This window comes from Hyperoodon ampullatus (genome assembly GCF_949752795.1).
Source record: "Hyperoodon ampullatus genome assembly, chromosome: 19".
Taxonomy (NCBI): domain Eukaryota; kingdom Metazoa; phylum Chordata; class Mammalia; order Artiodactyla; family Ziphiidae; genus Hyperoodon; species Hyperoodon ampullatus.
In genome coordinates, this window is record NC_136932.1 from 21,310,143 (window position 1) to 21,330,357 (window position 20,215).

Below are 20,215 nucleotides of genomic sequence, written 5' to 3' on the forward strand. Positions count from 1 at the left end.
TTCCACCTCTGCTCCCCATCACATCCCTTCTCTGCTCCGAGATTCTTGAACGATGTGAGTCCTTCCCCAGAGAACACAGCGGCCTGGTCATAACTTGTTAAATACCGTAATTAAAATAGTTCTATTATTAACTTCGTGATAACGCTTTTTTTCCTTCCTCCTCCTCCAAATTACATGTTAGTGTTTTGTTAATTAAATTTCCAGTTCCCACAGAACTGCTTGCTGCTGCATGAGGTGTATGGGGCGGGGTGGGGGGGCCGCTCTTCCTGGTGGGTGGGAGGGTGGATCAGCAGCTCAGACAGGTTTCCATCTTTCCTGCAGGAAGGCTGAGAGAAGGAAACAGAAGAGATCAACAGTCGATGCCTAAATAAGTTGCAAAGAAAAATAAAGAGCGTCCAGTTAAGTTAGAATTTCAGATGTACAACCAATAATTTTTTTAGGGCTTCCCTGGTGGCACAGTGGTTGAGAGTCCGCCTGCCGATGCAGGGGACACGGGTTCGTGCCCCGGTCTTCCGGGAAGATCCCACATGCCGCGGAGCGGCTGGGCCCGTGAGCCATGGCCGCTGAGCCTGCGCGTCCGGAGCCTGTGCTCTGCAGCGGGAGAGGCCACAACAGTGAGAGGCCCGTGTACTGCAAAAAAATAATAATAATAAAATAAATAATAATATTTTTTTTAGTGTAAGTGTATCCCTAACATTGCATGAGACATACTTATGCCCAAAGCTTATTTGTTATTTCTCTGAATTTCAAACTTGGTGGCATGTCCTATACTTTCTCTGGCCATCTTACACCTAAATCTCAGCTCCCAGCTCCAGAGAAGGGAGGTTGTCTACTCTTCTTTCAAAGCATGTTCGTTCTTTACTGAATTCCCAGTAGAGGTTGTTTTTATCGTTTTGGTCAGCTCCTTAATGCATACACTCCAAAAGATTTTACAGTTTTGTGTCGTATTAATACTGGTATGGTGACTATCATGGATCCATTGATCTGTTAATCATTTAAATAGTGTCTAAGGTGCACCAGTTGCTGTGTGAGGTGTTAGACACCAAAGTCAGTGAGACTCGGGTTTTGACCTCAAGGAGCTCACTGCTCAGAGCAGGGGTCCTAGACTTGCCCAAATCCAGCCCGTCATCTTGTTTTATAAATAAAACTTCATGAGAACACAGCCACACTGCCATTTTATTTTACAAATAAAACTTTATTAGGATGCAAACTCACCCAATCATTTACTATTGTTTATGCCTGCTTTTACCTACTGGTGGCTAACTGAGTAATTGTAACAGAGATTATGCGGTCTAAAAGCCTAAAATATTTACTTTTGGCCCTTAAAAGGAAAGTGTTGACCTAGAGGAATGCTAGTCAACAAAGTGAACATTATGTTAAGAGAGATGTAAGCAAAGGGCATGGGGAACACAAAGCAGGGAGCCTCTGATCCAGTTTCTGTGTACCAGGTGGTCGGAGCTGACATCAGAGCTGAGCTTCCAAGGGTGGGAAGGGGAGAAGGGCTGGGATTCTAAGCAGAAGAAGCATCATGTGCAGAGGCACAAAGGTTACTTTTGGGCTGTGTCCTGAGGATGTGGAAGGGGTGGGGTGAAGGTGGGAAAAGATCACATCTTGAGGGTCTCAGTATGTCAAGTACTGACAGGGGTTCACTTATGTAATGCACACAATAGGCCTTGAAGTTGAAATTAGATTCCATATTTTGCACATGTGTCACTGAAGGCTCAGAAAGGTTAATGAAATTGTCCAAAGTCCCACAGAAGGAAGCAGAAGAGCCAAGACACTAACTCAGAGTGAGTCTGTCTAAAAGCTCGTGTTCTCAGCGTCCCTCATGCTGCATTGCACAGTGTACGAACTCATCACTTCCAACAAACCACAGGCAGGTTCCTGGAGGGCAGGGAGCATGTCTTATTCTAGACAATGGTTCCCAGCTGGGGATGATTTTACCCTCTGAGGGACATTTGGCCATGTCTGGAGACAATTCTGGCTGTCACAACTTTGTGGGGAGTTGCTACTGGCATCTAGTGGGTAGAAGCCAAGGATGGTCTAAACATCCTATAATGCATGGGATAGGCTGCCACAACAAAGAAATCTCTGTCCCAAATGTCAGTGGTGCTAGAGTTGAGAACTCTTGCTCAGGATTCCTATGCCCAACACAGGGCTTGGCAAATAAAAGGATACTCGGTAAAGTTTGTTGAACTGAAAAAAAAAAAAAAAGGATGTGATTCAGAAACGGGGAAAAGTTCAGAGTCATTAGTGAGTAGGATGTAAGATGGCAGATGGGGGAAGAACGGAATGTTGGAATGGGATTGCAGCCCTGCAAAGACTGACATGAGGGAGTTTTAATTTATTCTAAAGGCATGGTGAATACCAGTGAGGCACCTTAGTTCAGGACCGTGACACAATGAGGCGGGTTTGTTGGAGAGTTACACTGACTACAGCGTGGAGGAGAGAGGCGTAGGAAGAACTGTCAGGTGGTCTCAACTAAGCCAGAAAGGCGACAGAAGCAGATACTCTTCGTTTAAATCCACACATATTTATGGCACATATATTTCTGTGCCGAGCCCTGGACTTGCTTTTCCCTGGGGATTCTCAGCAAGTGGCAGCAGCATCCATCTTAGCTTTGATACTGAAATAAGACATTTCATGGTGCCCTGGGAATGGCAAGCCATTGGGTGTCTAGGTGTGTTGTGCCCTCAGCCCCAGGGAGTTTCTAAAGCCAGAGTTGAATTCTGCCCTCTCCTAGACTTTTAGAGGGACCCAGCATAGGACACAGAGCACGGCAGATTCCTACCTGGGCGCCCTGTGGAGCCTCACCAAGCAAGGAGGCTCCCTTCTAAGCCTGTAGGCTCCTTGCTGTCTGACACCAACCATCTACCCTCGATTCAGATTACAAGTAGGACTGGAAGCCAAGAACCAGCCAAATGCATCATGGTTCCCACTAAGGAGACAAAGCAGCAAAGCCAGCCAGCAGGGCTTGTCCACAAAAGCCCATGAAGCAGCAAGTTTATCCTGAGAAGGTAGGATTTTGTGGGTTTGTTTCTACATGCAGCTTTTCTCTCTGCAGAAGCTTTACGTGTCTTCCAGTGCTTTTATATTTATAGATGAGCGGTGTTACTGGGGATGTCATTTGGGGAGCTATGATGTGTGCGCCACTGGCTGATCTAATTAGCTTCGCTTAAGATAAAGACATCTCCATTGGTTCGGTCCCCTTTAAGTTTAACTAGCCTGGTTCTATTCTGGAGACACAGAGGCACGGCTGATCTGAGATGGTACTTTTTTTTTTCTTTGCGGTATGCGGGCCTCTCACTGTTGTGGCCTCTCCCGTTGTGGAGCACAGGCTCCGGACACACAGGCTCAGCGGCCATGGCTCACGGGCCCAGCCGCTCCGCAGCATGTGGGATCTTCCTGGACCGGGGCATGAATCCGTGTCCCCTACATCGGCAGGCAGACTCTCAACCACTGTGACACCAGGGAAGCCCGGACCTTTATTTTTTTCAGATGAAGTATAATTGCAGGGCTTCTTCTCCCAGAAGATCAAGGTGGACATCAAGGGCTAAATTCAGAATACATTTTGCCATGCTCTTTTTTTTTTCTTCATGGATTATATTTTTTCTATGTTTCCTGAAACACAGGATGCAGAAAAATAAGATCTTTCTCATATTTACTAAAAATCCTGTCTTTATCATTTTGAAATAAGCTATGGATAGGCTTTCTATTCATATCAAGTATTGTGAAGTATGTTTTTGATAATACATGAAGTCATAATATATAGGTAATGAAAGGTAAAATAAAAGCTCATAAATTAAAAAAAAAAAGAGTTGCCCATTCTCTATCACATAGTCACTCATTGATTCATCAAACATCTGTTGTCCCTCTCTATGTGTGCAGCCGGCACTGTGCTTCCTCTGTGAAGCATGTTGGTTTCCTGGGCAATCCTAGGTGAGGTCCTTGTCGTTTTTGTAGAAAAGCCCTGCATGGGAGCCAGGAGAAAAAATCTGTCTTTGAGTGACCTTGAGCAAGTCACTTCCATCACAGTGTTTCTCCCCCGAGGTTCCTGGCAGTTCTGACTCTCTGTCCCTGCTCTGACGGCAGGGAGGACTGGATTCGTGGGGCAGAAAAAGCCTGTTCTTCCTCTCTCCCTGCAAAAGTGAGGAACAGTTGAAAAGAGGATGGGGGATACAGAGGGAAAAACAAACAGAACGCAAAAACCTCATGACTTCTTGTAGCGAGCTGAACTATCAGGCTTGAACCTGAATGCAGCTGTGCCACCATGCTCCCTGGCTGTTACCTGACTGTGGAGTCCAGACGGGTGTTCTCTGTCAAGTCAGCAATTGTGGTTCAGAGTGAAGACGGGCTCCTATACACATCACCGTGACAACGTTTAGGTAAACTGGCTCAGAGGCCTGAGGATGGATATTATGGGATAGCTTCCTTTCTTCTTCTTTTTCTCTTTCCTCTCTCAACACTAACCTAAGGTAAAGAACAGTTGAGCTGGATTAATTGACTCCTTTTTTAAGAGATTTCTTACCTTTGGATATATTTGGCTCTGAAATTGTCAGTGAAAATTCATCTTAAGGTGTCAGCCCAAGGCATTCTGGGGTCCTTGAGTTTTATCGATAACTGGAGGGTGGGTTGATGATGACTCTTGGTCCTATCCAGTGACACCTAAGTTGCCTTTTGTCTGTTTAGCCAGAATTTGAGCCATTGTCTACCTAGTGCCCCAGGATCATACACCAGCAGGACCCTGGAACATCAAAATGAGCTTCCTCTAGAGGGGCCCAGAGCAGATGCAGGAAACAATTTCACATCCCCTATCCTGTCTAGGGGTTGACACTAGAAACGTCCAAGGGCTTATTTATAAAACAGTGAGTCTCTTGGACTCCCCTGGCTGTTTTATTTTCTTGCTTTTCTGACTTGGACTTTGAGGCTGCATGCTTGAAGCACCAAGCTTACCTGTGTGCCAAAAATTGGTCGAATAAATACGGATATAGGGATTCCTGGAGCTCATCTTCTAAAGATGTGTGGGCAAGCTTTAAGCAACATCAGAAATCTCATTTTCCAGGTTCTGTGAGTGCCACAAAGGTGGACATTGGGGAGGGAATCCACAGCTGCAATTCGGAGAATTTGGTGGAGCCTGGGCCTTACTCTGCACTTCCTCCCAATGTTTGGGAAATATAATTTATACTCCCTTACTGATTGGGATAACGATAGGATATTCTTTTCCAAAGACAAAACATCTGAAAAGTTACAGTGTCTACAGATGTGAGCCTTACCTTGGCCATAGACAGGTACCTAGATATCCGTGTGTATAGACATGGAACATTTGAAGTGGAAAAATTTTAAATACATTTAAGGCGCTCATCAGAGGATATCCTTGGTGATTCCTGTGTAAAGTGCATTGCACGTTCATACCTCTCCTTTTGAGATCCACTTAGCGTTTTGGAGATGTGTGGACATCCTTTCTTTTGGACTCTAAAGTTGCTTAGGTCATATTTCTTCTTTATAAATGAAATGCCCTTGTCAGAAATTCTTTTTTTGTATTTTAGTAGCTTCTGTGGCATAGAAACTCCTAAGAAACCAAGAGTTTCTAGAATCACCTTTAATATATGTTGACCCCTGCTCCTTTGAGAAACTCAACTTTTTTAGCCATTTCTCATAACAACCCCCTTTGGCTATTTAGAGTATTGAGTCAGCAACTTCACAGGAAAAAGTAAGGGGACCTAACAGAAGGAGATGAGGGGATGCTAGGCAGAGATGGAATAAATCCTCTGCAGACAAGAGAGTGCTTTCCAGCTCCAAGTCTGTGTCAATATGGAAGCCCCAGGGCTCTCCTAGTTTAAAGAACTAGTGGAATCTCTCCTCTGGTCTTTCCTGGGCTCTGATCGATTTTAATATAACTCCGGTCTTGGCAATATAGACTTGCCAAAAGTAGACTCTTTATACTTTGATCCTTAAGGAAACTGGAACAAATCTAGTTGTTTATTAAAAAAAAAAAAAAAAAAAAAGCCAAGGGTGAGTTTCCCTGGGGTGTGGTGTGAGGATTGTGCTGGGAAAGAAAGGATACGGTCCAAGCAAACACTGCTGAGAAAGGTCTTCCAGCTGGATGGGCTTCCTAACAGTTTCTCCGGGCAAAGGGGAGATCTACTCTCAGATAAAAAGTGGCTCATCACCCTCGGAGCAGCAGCTGGGCGGGCAGCCAGGTTGGGAAGAGCAATGATTTCCTCACTTTTAAATTTGATTATTAGTTCATAGTTATTGGAAGCCTATGATGCATTTAGCTCTGTAGCCAGCACGCAAGAGGAGGTGGCCTAATGGGATTCATTTTTTCCTATTCACTGTTTCCATTTTTCATCAACTGAGTCAGCATCTCACTAGTTAAGAGACGTTGAGTCAAACCTCATCTGACCACCATATAGCTACTAAAATGGTACCTCCCCTCCCTCTCCTCCCAGGCTCCTGGTCAAATCAGCCTGTCCCTCACGCCTCACTCCACCTCTTTCTGCATCTATATCAAAGAGGTGAAATGCCTATTTCATTTTAAATGCCTCTAGGATGGACAGTTTTTCTATTCCTGCCTGGAAGCAAACCATTCTGGTGTTTAACTTGCTTTAGGGCTTTAGGGGTGGAAGGAAAAGAGGAGGGTTCAGGCATTTTTTTCTGTTTGCTTTTTCTTTTTTTTAAAGATTTTTTTGATGTGGACTCTTTTTAAAGTCCTTATTGAACACATTACAATATTGTTTCTGTTTTTTATGTTTTGGTTTTTTGGCTGTGAGGCACGTAGGATCTTAGCTCCCCAACCAGGGATCAAACCTACACCCCCTGCACTGAAAGGCAAAGTCTTAACCACCAGACTGCCAGGGAAGTCCTTTTCCTGTTTGGTTTTAAAATTTATTGAATGCTACAGTCTGTTAGACTCAGAGTGTTATGAATTATCTAGCTGACTCCTCAAGCCTCCTTAACGAGACAGGCCATGTAATCGGCCCCGTTTTACAAATGCGGAAACAGGCTGAGAAAGCTATCGGAAATCTCTAAACCTGGAAGTTCACGTTTGTCTTCTCACCAAGTTTCTGGATGAACCAATCTGCAGGCTGCCTTCCGTGGTTTTGAACATTGGTCCTAAAAAATCAAAAGCCAGTGGAGAAGTACTAAGTGGTATCTCCATTTTTCCTCTAAGAAAAGAATTGGGGAACTGAATTAAAACTCAGGTTTTCAGAAATGTTTATAATTAGAGGTCTGACACATAGGGCATCTTGAAGTTTTAAGCATCCATTTAAGAATGCATGCTTTTGCTTGAATTTGTTCCCGAGACCAAGCTGTCGCTCTCTTATTTTCAAATTGCACTTTTCAGAGGTCCATTGGAAAACCAAGTTGTCACGGTATAAACTCAGTCTAGATGCACCCAGGGGTTGAGTTGCTTGTTGGCTTGTTGAACAAGCTGGTGGCTGTGTGAAGGTTGGGCAATCTCACCCAGCGGGTCCAGATGGAGCACATGTTTGTGACCCTCCCTGAAGATTACTCGTTCTGGTGTCACCTGAGTTCGACTCTAATGAGGAATTGTTTCAACTCCTCTGTTTGCCCATTAGATGCGCTCTGGATGAAACAATTTGGATATGAGTAAGTGCTATAGGGGTTTGCAAATGAGGCCAAGGTTTTTGCAATCCGTTGATGTTTTTTCTTCTGGGGATACAGTGGGTTGTGCTTTACGGCCAGGTACAGAGTTGTTTATAGACTGACGGTGGAAGTGGAAGCCAGGGCAGAGGGAGTTGACTGCAGAAAGAGTATCCTTTAGGGTATTTCACAGATAGCCCGAGAAAGTAGAAGTAGAATATTTAAAGTCAAGATTCCATATAAATCACTCTGGGTCTAGAAGAGATTTATCATCAGGAGATTAATCAATCACCTTGCTAGGTCCTGGGGTAGCACTGGGTATTCAGTGGGAACTTAACAGAGGGACAAGTTAGATAGTAGTGGGGTGATTTCTTGTTTTCAGAAGGGGTAGGAGATGAGTGTATGACCTGGCAGGAGTTGTGGTGCCCATAGAGTCATTTCTAGGAGATCATTCCCAAAATGGCCCTTTAGTGCGAGATGTAAGCATCATTGGACTAAAATTGGGAGTTTAAGCAAGGCAGACCCCAGATGCTCTGAGATTCTAGCGGGCTAGCTGAACACACCCTTTCTCCCTGAGCAGGTGGGGCTTACAGCCACCCTCAATTGGTGGGTGGATCACGGCCAACTGCCACCATCCAGTCAAGTTCCAGACCACTCTGTGGGCAATCCTGACAAGCCACCTACGTCTGCCAGCATGGGGCTCATGGGTACACAGAAGTGTTGGTCCTGCATGGACTATGCTTAGCTCTAAATCTGCTCAGATCAAGTCAAGGCAGACCTGCATTTTGCAAATATTTCTTTTTGTATCCTCGTAGACTCTTTATGTCTAGCCCAAATCCTTTCTTTATGCCATAAATACTTTAGATGGTGAGGTTTCCTATTAATTCCTTCCAAAACCTAATATGAGATGCTACAAAGGGTGGGTAGGTGACCAATTTTATTGATAGCATGAGATTTTTCTTCTATGTGTTCCCTCCACCTGCACTGAGAAGTCCCCTTGTCACTGCCATAGTATCCATACCTGGGAGGGAGCATTTGAGGAGCTTTGGACTGATGACCAGTAATAGTCCCAGTTCCGTATAACTTTTAAAAAGTTTTGAAACTCCTTAAATTTCACTTTCTTCACTGGTAAAAGAAAAGGGTCATTGTTAGAATTAGCCTTGTCACGTGCTCACCTGTACCGGGCACTTTATGTGTCTGATCTCATTTGAGTCCTACGATGACCCAACTGGATTGTGCTGGCTGTTTTCGGTTCTCCTCTTCAGATCCACTCTCTACTCTTTTGTGCCCTGCTCTGTGCCTCCACGAGGCTGAGCTCTAGGGACATCACCAATAGGCAGCTTTGCCCTTGGCCTCCAGTTGGGCTCAGCCGAGGAGGGGAGGAGAGGAAATCGAGCTGAGCCCTGCCTCCCAGGGGTACCTTGTTGACTGCGTCTCTCATCAGAGTTCATAACTACTACTAAGTCGCATCACTGTTCTTCTGAGATCTTGCTCTCCCATCCTGGATGATGGGCCCCTACTCTTTGCAGCCCTAGGGTACTAGACTATCCCCCACTCCGATACTTCCCTACACTCTGCCCTCTCCTTTATAAGTAGTTCCTTTATGAAATTCTCCTTAAATTACCCAATTTGAGGGTGCTATCTGTTCCTGCCAGAACCTTGAATGATACAGAGGTAGTTACTAACATGATCCCCATTTTATAGGCAAGGAAACTGAAGCTTCAAGAGGCTACTCAACTAAGGCCAAGGGGCCACGCCCAATAAGAGGTAGAATAGGGATTCAAATCCAGGTGGGTCTGATCTCAGAGCCTCATGGCTGCTGACTGCATCTCAGCACTTCTGGAAGGTCCTTTATCGGGCTGGCAGTGTCTGACAAAGGCACCCGTGACTCATCAGCCACTGAGCATTGCTCTAGAAGCCTCCCCACCTTCCACTCTGCCTCCTAAGAGGGGGTCTGTGAGGCTACACCTGCCTTCTCATTCCACCATCATCTGGACAAAAGACAGGTGTGTGTGTGGCAGATCTGGTCTGGGATGCAGATCGCACTGCAGTGCAGAAAAGTCACTCGAGGAGTGACCGAGCCTGGCTTCCTCAGCCTGGTGTCCCCTCATCAGAGGGACAGGGCGAGGAGGGGGATGGTCCGTGGAAAGCAGGAACTGCAGAGCTGCTCACCTCCTACTAGAGTCATTCCTGAGAGCATAGATTTACTTCCAGGAGGCCCAGGAATTTGACTCAAACCCTTTCCCGCACTTCTTGAGAGCCTTGAAAGAGCCTTCAAGCTTGTGAGCTTGAAACTTACAAGCTTCCATTTCCTCGCCTGTAAAATGGGGATCGTAGTAGTAACTACCTCTGTATCATTCGAGACTCTGGCAGGAACAGACGGCACCCTCAAATTGGGTAATTTAAGGAGAATTTAGAAAATGCAAGTGCATGTGTTCAAGAAGATACCAGGCACTTGCCTGGTTTTGTGCATTTTCATTGTTCTTCCCATTGATGCTTTGATGCCAACGGGTGCAACTGAGTTGGTTAATACATTAAGCTATCGGTATTGTTGAAAGAGTGAATGAATGGGATAAGGGATCATACTTTGAGAGCACCAAGAGAGCAGAGGACAGTGCTTATAAAAGCCATTGAATCACTTCTCATGCCTCTTTCAGAACACAGATTAAGGTCAGGGCCAAGAGAAGAAATTTGCTGGGAAATTGGGAATGCTGGGAAAAGAATAAAGGATAATAGGTATCTTTTTGAGAGTGTGATATGTACCAGGCATTGTACGAAGGATTTTGGTTTTTTGTTTGTTTGTTTGTTTATAAATGCATTTATATCCTGTATAAATCAGAAAAAATGGCTTCTCCCTTCAAGAAGTCTGTAATATTTTTCCACCCCCTTGAAACTGGGCATGGCTTTGTGACTTGTGCTAAGGTTTAACATGCATTATCTCACTTCATCTTTACAACTCTATGAGGTGGATAGAATGACCCCCATTTCACAGATAAGGAAGTTGAGGATCAATGAGAAAATTTACATTTCCTCCAGATTTACATTTCTAAGAAGTAGCAGCGTTGGGATTAGAAGGCAAATCTGTTCTCAGACCTTAGAACTTTGGCTAATTATTCAAAACTCAGGGTTGGATGCCTGGCGTTTGCGGTCTGTTAATCCGATCTTGTGGGTGTGGTCTCGATGCTGCACTGACTTCCCACTGCACCTATAACCTCGCCACCCAAGGCATTTCTCTCCCCACATGATCCCTTCTCACCCTGTCCCCCGCTTTTCTGAGGTTTCTTTCTTGCCAGTTTCCTCTTCTCATTGTGAAATGGTTTTCTCTCTGTTGCTGCCTGTCCCTGCCCTTAGGCGAGAGGCCCTGAAATTGATTCGCTAGCGTTTGCCCTGACCTGTCTGTAGCATCTCACATCACACCCGGGGATGCTTTGCCTCTCAGCTTTATTAATCATGTCAATTTGACATCGTGTGTGTTTTATGGTCTTTACTTCCGCCCCTACTTTGCCCCCATTCAATTATGTTTACCTTTTAGAGCAACACTGGAAGGGAAAAATCTATTCCTCCTGCCAGATGTTTAAAAAAGAAAAGAAAAGCACTCCTTAGACACACACACACATTTCTGCCTCTAGTTTTCCTCTTTAACACACACAGATAAATAGGGCAGATGAGCAAAGCCCACCTCCTTGTTTTTAATAATGAGCTGTAGGCATGTTGTCTTGAGGTATGAGGATCCCTAAAGCAACACGTCTCACACTTTAATGAACATATAAGCCACCTGGGGCTCATGGAAGATACAGATTCTGATTCTGTAAGTCTTGAGTGGAACCCCAGATTCTGCATGTCATGCCAGGGAGTAGCAGGGTGATGCTTTACATAAGGCTCCAAAGTTTCCCCTTCCCTCTTTCTTCCACGCCTCCATTTTCGTCCCTGACGTTTCTCATTCTCCATCATTCAAGGAATGCCCTTGCCTTGGAAACTCTTCTGGGCTTCCCGGTCATGCAACATCTCCCAAGAATGCTGTGCCCATCTCAGTGGCATCACCTTTTATGGCTGAGGGCCTTTTATGGTTTAGGTTGGAGTCTCCCTTCTAAGCCCTTCCCAGGATAAAAGTTCATTGTCCCTGGCTGGGAGACAAAAGAAATGCATTTTGCTGGAGCCAGTTTTTCCCCCAAATGCTAATGATACCTTTATCTGCGGGTAATTAAAGCTCTGACAGATGAATGCGTAATTATGCATAAGCCGGACTAAAATGATCACCTTGGTCTTTCATCTTTTAGCTTACTTCATTTAGAGAGGTAACAGTCTCGGGCGTGCTTTAGAGAATAGCTATTTGGAGGTGTCTGAGTTGGGTGGAGTTAGTTGGGGGGCCGGCTTCTCCCACAATGACTGTGGTGTGTGAAGGTCTGAGCTGTCTCTGTCTCCATGGCATAGTGGCTTTGGGTGGCTGAAGGGCCCTTGGGGAAGGCATAAAATTTGTCATGATTTGCCAGACTGTTTGGAAGTTCAAGCTATGGCCTGTGGACCTGGTCCAATTCTGGATGAAAAAGGTGACAGGCTTCTGCTGTCTCTGGTACTTGGGTCACTGACCTCCCCTTGACCTCTCCCTGTTTGAGAACAGGCTCACCCTTCATTCTGGCTGCCCTTGATCATAACTGTGCTAGCTAGTATCACTGTCATCCTGTGACCGTCTCACCCAGGATCTGAGTCAGTGCTGACTCCTCCTGGGAAGATGCTCCTGGAAGCAGAAAGAGTGCTAGATAAGCTTCCAGGTCGTAAAACACCTACGCCAAAAGAGATCCATAGAATGATGGTAGAACTCATGGGTTCTAGATTCCGAATGAGCTCAAAACCCCTCTCTCCGTCGCATGAGCTCTGCAACAGATGACCACTTGTCAAACTTCTCTGAGTCTCCGATTTCTCAGGTATGAGATGGAGAATATTATTGTATCAATTTCATAGGATGGATTAGGTGAAATGAAGTATGCTTTGGCCTAGCACGTGGTCAAGCTATTGCTTTGGGTATTCCTATACCTCTGTATGCTCCTTGGGTGCTGTAGACCAATAGGAATTGTTTGAGCCACTGCCTTTGAGGCTTCCTTCCTCCCTAACACATCCTCAAAATCTGTTGGACCCTGTAAGGTCCCAAGGGACAGGGGCAATGGACTGTTTCTTTAAATGTTTGGTATGGAGGTTATGACGAGCTCTCATCTGATCTCCAGTAGCACAAGGACTCATGTGAGGGCCAATTAGCTGGGTCTAAACATACATGATGAAATGAAAGAAATCATCTGAAGGCATTCAGGAATAAGTAGACCTTTGATGGATAACTACTACCTCTATGTTGTGTATTTTTCACAGATGTTAATTTATCTTCGCCACGAAACCACACGGTAGATTTTTCTACTTTCATTTGACACACGAAGCTACCAAGGCTTAGAGAGGTTTATATCCCTGTTTATATCACTGTTTATATCCCAGTTTATGTCACTGTTAACCAATCCATACGGGGATCCGCTCTCCCATTAAAGACTTTGACACCACAGTCCTTTTAACCTGATGTTCTGGCTCCTTTTTCTTTCTTCAATTCACAGGCAAGTTTCTCCAATGTACCTCCCTTCCCTTGTAAGACATTCATCCTTCAATCCCCTAAAACCAGGCTTCCACTCCCAGCTGTCTACTGACACTGTCACTCAAAGGTCAGCAGTAACCTACCTCTTCATTGTCACCTTCAATCATCTTTTCCCATTGGGGCTTCTCTTTCTTTTCTGGCACGTCGCGTCGTTGATGGAAGCTTTTTCCTTAGTGTCCAAGACAGTATATCATACGTATTCACCACTTCCCTCTTGACTCCCGACTTCTGTCTCTTTTTCCGTCCTTATACCTATGATTTTGGTCTGATTTCCATATGACGTTCCTTGAAAAACTCATCTACTGTCACAATTTCAGCTCTATCCTTTATGCTGACCCGTTGTTCAGACTTTTCCTCTAACGAGCTATAGGCATGGCCACCCCAGCTGTATCTCTCTAGATGTCTTGTCATGATTTCCACAAGCCTAAAATAGAAGTCTCTGTCCCTCTTTGCTTGTCCTTTCACCTTCTGATTTCTCTGTTTTTGCCAAGGTACCATGGCCCCCCAAGAGAAATCTTAGTTATCTTTGATGACTCTGTAGTCTGACCCTCAATATCAACTTTGTGTCCAAATCCTACAGCTTCAGTTCCTGACCCCTCAGCCCCATCCCTTTATGAGGCCCTGAACACCTCACAACTGGCTTATTGGAGCGATTTCCCAAATGCTTTAAATTCTTTCATTAGTTCTCCAAACTAGGACACTCTGCACAACCCAGCCAAAGTATTTATTCTTCTGGAAATGCCACTTTTATTATATTTGTCTGCCTGGAAAGCCTACAAAACAAGTGACACAAGCCTTAACTTGATTTGAGAAGTTCTCCGTCATCTCAATGTCTTTCCAAACTGCTCTTCCACTGATCACCTGCAGAAACGCCTGGCTCAAGTCAAATTAGACTATGTTCTAATTAGGATTAAGTTCATTGTCAGTAACAGGGTAATCCCAAATAACAGGGACTTAAACTACTCAGAGGCTTATTTCTCTCTTATTTCAAAGACCCAGTCCAGGCAGCCCAGGACAGGAATGCTCCACCAAGTGCCTGGAGGCCCAGGCTGCTTCTATCTTGTTGCTCTCCCTTGTGTGACCTACAGTGCCAAGGTCACCCAGGATAACGATTAGCCATTTCAGATCCAACTATCAAACCCACAGTCCAGCCAGAAAGGAGGAAGGAGTGAAGGATACAGTTTTTTCCTTTGAGGACATTTTCTGGAAATTGGATGGCTTCCACTGAAATCTCATTGGTCACAACTGAGTCACGTGACCATATGCAGGTGCAAAGGAGACTGGGAAATGTATGTTTATTGCTGGGGGGCCTTAACCCAGCTAAGACTCAGGGTTTTCTTACTAAAGCAAGAAGGTAGGAACAGCTAGTGATCCTTGCTACAGCCAACCTTTTCTGTTCCTCAAAGCCATGGATATTTTTGTCACCATGCTGGTGCAGAATGGTCTCTTTGCCTGACATACTCTCTGACTTATCTAAATCCTGCTTCTCAGAGAAATGAGGGAAATGAGCATTGACCTTGGATTTGCTCAATACCAGGTTCAGATCCCAGCCTTCCCACCCTCACTTGCCCTAAGACCTTGGACTTAATGCCGCTGAGCCTCAGTTTTCTCCTCTGTCAAATGGGATAGCAAAACTAACGTGGGTTATTATTATGAGGATCACACAGGGCAGGTTTTTTTTTTTTGCCACTTTATATTCTTTCATTGCAAAGCCACCAGTTAAATATGGCCCTTAACTTTAAAAGCAGCACTTTTTTTTTTTAGTTTCTGGGCATAATCTATTTATTTTTTAACATCTTTATTAGAGTATAATTGCTCTACAATGGTGTGTTAGTTTCTGCTTTATAACAAAGTGAATCAGCCATACATATACATATATCCCCGTATCTCCTCCCTCTTGTGTCTACCTCCCACACTCCCTATCCCACCCCTCTAGGTGGTCACAAAGCACCAAGCTGATCTTCCTGTGCTATGTGGCTGCTTCCCACTAGCTATCTATTTTACATTTGGTAGTGTATATATGTCTATGCCACTCCCTCACTTCGTCCCAGCTTACCCTTCCCCCTCCCTGTGTCCTCAAGTCCATTCTCTACTTCTAAAAGCAGCACTTTTTAATGCCCATGTTAAGTTCTTGTGGTGAAAATGAAAATATTAAAGACCTCTTTTACATTGGCTAAATCAAGAGGGTAGATCTCATGCTAGGTGTTCTTACCACAATAAAAAAGAAGTCTCCCCAAACTTAAAAAAGAATTCACTGAGGAACAGGTGAGAATTAAAGCTCACACCTTTTACACTATCTATTAAAACATTCAATATTTCTCCTGTCCAGAAATTTCTTGAGGCCAGTAATTATATTTCATAATCATTAATCTACCTCAAAAACAATCACATGGTACTGATGAGCTATCAATCTGACTTATTGCTATTGATGTTAGGGAAATGATGATGAGGTACACAGGGCAGTTTTGATAAAGCACGTAGCAGAGTGTCTGTATAGCCTATGTACTTGAGAAATAAAAGTTACTTATCTCACCAATAATCATGAGATTTATGATTTATCTCAAAAGACTCAACCCAAGTCCTTTTTCCCTCACAGATAATTTCCGCTGCATTTCAGGTTAGGACAACTGTTTCCTTCATTAAACTCTTCCAATAATACAGATTTTGTTTGAGACACTGATGTGAAAATGAATGTAACATCTTTATTTTTATTTTTTTAAAAAATTTTGAACCCTCAGAAAAGTTGAAAGAATAGTGCTTTGACTTTTCATGAATTGCTACATTAAATGATGATTTCTTCATATACCTATGCCCAATTTTTTCTCGATTCCAGATGAAATATCTCTTGAAGGCAACGACCGTGTGTTAAACAGGATGTTTCTTTAGTTTTTGATCCTTGCTTTTTTATCCTCTCAGTACCTCTAATGCTGCTTAATAAAAATGTGCATTTCACTTCTCCCTGTCTTCTCCTGTCTTTGATGATCTCCATGGATGTCAAAACAGCTGAAGGCAGCAAGAAAGGCCCAGGATAAAATTTTTAAGTCTTGTCAAAATTGTCTATTATTGTTTTAAGATGTGGTCTCCAAGCAGATGTGTCCTTCTGTCACGTCTCCTTTGCACGTATCATAACTCCCACGAGTATTCTTAAAGCAGACAAACAGTGGCTAACTGAGTGAATGAGTGCATGAATGTGTGTCTATAGAGATCCAACTTATGGTGACTGGGAGTGACTCAGATGGTCAGTGACAGAGCGCAGCCTTGGCCCTACATGAATCCAGGGCTCTAAATTATGTCCTGTAAATAGTGAGTTCACCCAGAGGCAACAAATGGTCCTGAAGATGCTTTGTGCATGTCTCCCCATTTTTCTTAGTGAAGTCTAAATTAACTAATTTTTTTATTTTTAGATGTTGGGGGTAGGAGTTTATTAATTAATTAATTTATTTTTGCTGTGTTGGGTCTTCGTTTCTGTGCGAGGGCTTTCTCTAGTTGTGGCAAGCAGGGGCCACTCTTCATCGTGGTGCGCGGGCCTCTCACTATCGCGGCCTCTCTTGTTGCGGAGCACAGGCTCCAGACGCGCAGGCTCAGTAGTTGTGGCTCACGGGCCTAGTTGCTCCACAGCATGTGGAATCCTCCCAGACCAGGGCTCGAACCCGTGTCCCCTGCATTAGCAGGCAAAATCTCAACCACTGCGCTACCAGGGAAGCCCTAAATTAACTAATTTTGATGTCAATCTGCTCTCGTAAGAGAATTACATTACTAAGATATGACATGTACTCTGAGGCTCTGGGGAAGCTTGATGGATTAGAATTCATTGTCTGTCTTTCTTGGACACTGCAAGGGGTTAGGATGGCTTCTCAAAGGCAGTCAGAGAGAGCCAATCACCTTCAGCATCTTACCCCTTTCATGGTTGTCATCCCATCTATTTTTCAGAAGGTAGGAAGGACTGTCTCAGAGGCTGGAGCAAAATCACTCCCCAGGTGCATACTTGTAAATATGAAATGATAACACTCTGTGCAGTGTATTGGGTGCATAAATGACCTTCACTCTACACGAAACTTCCAAGGTAGGTATTGCTATTCCATTTTAAAAACGAGCTAACCAAGAACCAAAGAGGGTTACACAAGATCACACAGCTCCCGAGGGGCAGAGGCAAGATTTGAATCCAGGTTCCTTTAACCCCAAAGTTCTTTTTAAAATTCCACAATGGAAGCCCCTCCATGAAAATTTCATTACTAAAGAACATGTTCCAGAAAACATAAAAATCTGCAAATTTGCCATAGTCAGTTGGCAAACAGGAAGTGAACATGCAGTAATGTAATTTCTTCAATAATATCCTGAACATTTTCTTATCCTATTTTTCTCTCCTCCACTGCAACTTCCAGAAAATAAACTAGAGGTCAAGGAAAGTCGTTTTGCTTGCTCTTGGTCCAAGCTCTAGAACGCGAGAATTAACACAGTCATTTTTTATTTTTAAAAAGTTATTTCTACTTTATGAAATGACCTCTTCTCAAAAATCACTGCTGGGCTTGAGATGCTAGTGGCAGTTAGGGTGCCAGAGGCCAGCTTGCCTAAGAGAAAGCAAACTCTCACTGAGTCAGAGGCATTTACATTCTCTCTTCTCTCTCTTTCTGGCACATATATATATTTTATAGCCAGTAATGTGCATGTACACCTATGACACACACACATAATAAACTGAACAGATAAAGTGCATTATTATGCCTCATCTAGATCACCAAATAACGTGCCAGCTGAACAAAGGCTCTTAGCAGAAAGATTGCAGCGTCTGTTCACTTTTGTCTCGCCCTCCACCTGCCCCCGCTTCCCCTGGCTCAGAGCACTCCATGTGAGGGCTACAAAGCATCACATTCCTCCAAAGGTTTAATCTTTGCAACATTCCGGCATGCGAGTTATTAAGAGGAGATTGTGGACGGCTGTGATGACGGCTCGATGGAGACTTTTCCTGGATAAAAGACCCTTGCCTGGGATTAGCTTTACTTCATTTGCGGTAATCCTGCCACCCCCCTTGCCTGGTTTTGCTTTTCTTGGGGCCAGGGTGACAGGGGAGGCAAGTGCAGGGAGAGGACTCTGCTGGGATTAGCAAGGACTTGATGGAGCCGACGTGAAGGTGGACAGCATTCTTGGAGGAAACTGGGAAGGGGTCCAAGAACTTTACTCCATGGAAGATGGAGTTTGAGCAAGTCCCTGCCCAAACAGCCTGGGTTAGGGGGATGATCTCTAAGGTTTTTCTTTAAAACGTAAAACGAGGCCAAGCTACTCAGTTGACATTGAGGTTGACATTGACCACAGGTCCCAGTGCACCAGTGGGCAGTGCCCATATCCTAAACGGGCAGTTACTTGTTTGTTTCAGCCTTTCCATTTTTCTTCTCTGCTTGCTACCTCCAATTCTGTCCAAAAGAGACATGCATTTCCTTCACTTCTCACTTGCTGTCCACAATGATTTGATGATTTCCACTGATGTTCAAATAAGTAAAGAGAACGATGTCTATGCAAGTTTAGATTTTAACTCACTCAAATGTTGTTTTCTTCCCTAATGTCCACACTCATGGGGAAGATGGGAAGTCACTTCTGTTGAGGTTTTAGATGTTGATGGCGGAAGATTTCTCTTCCATGAAGAGTGTGTAGTGGAAGCTCCTTAACCGTGTCGGCAGCAAACACTGAGGAGATACCTGGCACACGGTAAGCAGGCAAGAGATGTGGCTCCTTGTGGCTGACGAGGAGGTTGAGAACGTGTCCCAGGAGATGCTGTGATCTCAGAGACCGCCTTGCCACCAGGAGCAAATGGGGCAGTGTTTTCGCGCCATGGCAGAACATCAGGATTACCTGGGGGACTTAGTAAATACACAGCATCCCGAGCATCTGTTTGTTTTAGTTCAGTTTAATTTCGTTTGCAGTAACTCTCATGGTTCTGACTGGTATGAGAAATACTCCAGGAGGGGTGAATAGTGTCCGGTAGTTAGAAGGCTGGCGATCCACCTGCAAGGGGTAAGAGCTCATCTACATCGGTAGCAAATAGAAAGGGAAAGGAAAGTGTAGCTAAAAGAGATTTCAAAGGAGAAAGGACACATCTTCGTTACTTAGTGCCCATGGGAAGTGGAAAAGAGAAGGAAAAAGTTCTGTGTTTTCAAAAGCAAGTACCCAAGAGAAAGGAAAGAGTGGGTGGGGAATCATAGAAAATGATTTCATTGATGGATATAAGGATACTAGGAGAGGAAGAAGAAAAAATATATATGTAGACTAGATTCGAGATATAACAACTTGAGTTGTTATATTCATTAAAATCTTTCAGGATCCCCAATTTGAGATGTTTTCTCTTCCCCAAAGTAAAATTTGAGAGAGGAAACCATGAAATAGGCCTTTAATGATGCAGGGGATCAGGCTATTTCAATGAAAGCTTTGACAAGATCCATACGGATGTTTGAAGCATGTTTCATTCCATTCAAAATAGTGTTTGTACTGCAAGTTTGAGGCTCCTGTAAAGAGAAATTAAATCAAACCCCGGCACACCCTGAATGCTATAAAATTACTCATGAGAAACTTGTTGTCAATTACCAGGTAAAATAATAGGGTGGTTTTTTTTTTTTCCTCTCTTTCTTAAAATACCACTTCTCAGCCAAGCAGTCATAAGAGAGCTGTCAAGGGCCGGATGTGTTGTTTCCCAGCAGGGATGGACAGGTTGCTGGGAGTCACCCAATGGGTGGATTTATGGCTTAGCTGGCATTCTGGGCAGGCAACACAAGGCAGTCTCATGAGAAGCTGCAGAAGAGTGCCTTTGCTTGTGGCTTGTCCCGTTTTCCTTCCTAGTATGGTACTCACCTCTCGGCCTCGTAGGGGTTGTCTGCACCCCAGAAGATTTCTGTTATGACCTTGATAGGCTTTCTGTGAGCATGCTGGCATGCCTTCTCCAGGCTACCCACTGCTGCTTCCTCATGGCCAAGCTGAATGGAAAGTTCCCAC